A 2,163-nucleotide genomic window follows, 5' to 3' on the forward strand; every position below is an offset into this window, starting at 1 on the left:
GGAGTAATCCCAGAATTCCATCTGTTTTCTGGGTTTGGAAAAGTACGGATTTTCAAGAACGGGAATCTTATGATATGTTAGGAATCACTTATGATAGCCATCCGCGGCTGAAACGGATCTTAATGCCCGAAAGTTGGATAGGGTGGCCTTTACGTAAGGATTATATTGCCCCCAATTTTTATGAAATACAAGATGCTTATTGAATGATAAAAAATTTGAATGATAAAAATGAGTCTTAGTTTCTACAACTACGGACCTTCGCGGAATATTTTGAATTCGAGTCGTTTTTAGATCAAACAAACAGAAGAATTAAGGTCTTATTCATATTATTATAGATAGCTTAATCTCCAATTTGAAAGATACTTTTTTCCTAAAAGCCGAGCCAATAGGATGAACTAAAAAAAAAAAAAGAGTTCTGCATTATGAACTTTGTATCGCGCACATAACTTAGTCAACTTTAGTCACATAACTGGGAATGAATAAATAAGATTGGAAAGCAATACAATAAATGGGGGGGTTAAAATTCTATTTCTATTGTATCTAATCTAATGAATCTTGGGGGTATTTCTGCCCTTCAACGATAGATCTATATCTATCTATCTATATCTATCTATAGTATCTATCGTTGAAGGGCAGAAATACCCCCAAGATTCATTAGATTAGATACAATAGAAATAGAATTTTAACCCCCCCATTTATTGTATTGCTTTCCAATCTTATTTATTCATTCCCAGTTATGTGACTAAAGTTGACTAAGTTATGTGCGCGATACAAAGTTCATAATGCAGAACTCTTTTTTTTTTTTTAGTTCATCCTATTGGCTCGGCTTTTAGGAAAAAAGTATCTTTCAAATTGGAGATTAAGCTATCTATAATAATATGAATAAGACCTTAATTCTTCTGTTTGTTTGATCTAAAAACGACTCGAATTCAAAATATTCCGCGAAGGTCCGTAGTTGTAGAAACTAAGACTCATTTTTATCATTCAAATTTTTTATCATTCAATAAGCATCTTGTATTTCATAAAAATTGGGGGCAATATAATCCTTACGTAAAGGCCACCCTATCCAACTTTCGGGCATTAAGATCCGTTTCAGCCGCGGATGGCTATCATAAGTGATTCCTAACATATCATAAGATTCCCGTTCTTGAAAATCCGTACTTTTCCAAACCCAGAAAACAGATGGAATTCTGGGATTACTCCTGTGAGTAAATACTTTTATGCAAACTTCTTCCGCTTGATTGACACCATATTCTATTCTCGTAAGATGATACACACTGGCTAAGAGGCCACCTGGTGCCACATCATAGGCACATTGGGAACGTAAATAATTGTAACCATATACATATAAAATTACAGCAATAGAATGCCAATCTTCGGGCTTTATTTGTAAAGTCTCTATTCCTTGGTAATCGAAGCCCAACGATCTATGAACCAGCCCGCGTTTGGCTAGCCAAACGGACAAAGTGCCCTGCATCTTTTTTATTTCCCCCACACCTTTTTTATATAAATTTAAGTATTTCACATTTACCATGAGTTCTAATTTATGAAGATTTTTTTCTTATTCTCTCAAATCCTCCCTAATTCACTAATTCGTGGGAAGATACTGGGCTTTTGTATTTAAAAAATGTTTCAGTAGAGATCTCTGAAGTAGATGATGGTGGATAGAGTAATTCTTGATCATAATTTCCAGTCTGTGTACTGCGTACAACAAAAAACTTGTGATTGGTAGTAAAACACCGATTACCCCGTTGAGGTCTAATTCGATCCTTATAGATTTCTCTAGCTATTTTCTTACGAAGCTTTGTTATAGCGTCTATAACAGCCTCTGGTTTAGGTGGACAACCCGGCAAATAGACATCTACAGGAATTAGCTTATCAACCCCTCGAACAGTACTATAAGAATCGGTACTGAACATCCCCCCTGTAATTGTACACGCTCCCATAGCAATAACATACTTTGGTTCAGGCATTTGTTCATATAATCTCACTAAAGAAGGAGCCATTTTCATTGTTACTGTACCTGCTGTTAAAATAAGGTCCGCCTGTCTAGGACTTGATCTTGGTACTAGCCCATAACGATCAAAGTCAAATCGGGAGCCTATTAATGAGGCAAATTCAATAAAACAACAACTGGTACCATAAAGAAGCGGCCATAGGCTG

The sequence above is a fragment of the Brassica oleracea genome, unplaced genomic scaffold (genome assembly GCF_000695525.1).
Source record: "Brassica oleracea var. oleracea cultivar TO1000 unplaced genomic scaffold, BOL UnpScaffold01256, whole genome shotgun sequence".
Classification (NCBI taxonomy): Eukaryota; Viridiplantae; Streptophyta; class Magnoliopsida; order Brassicales; family Brassicaceae; genus Brassica; species Brassica oleracea.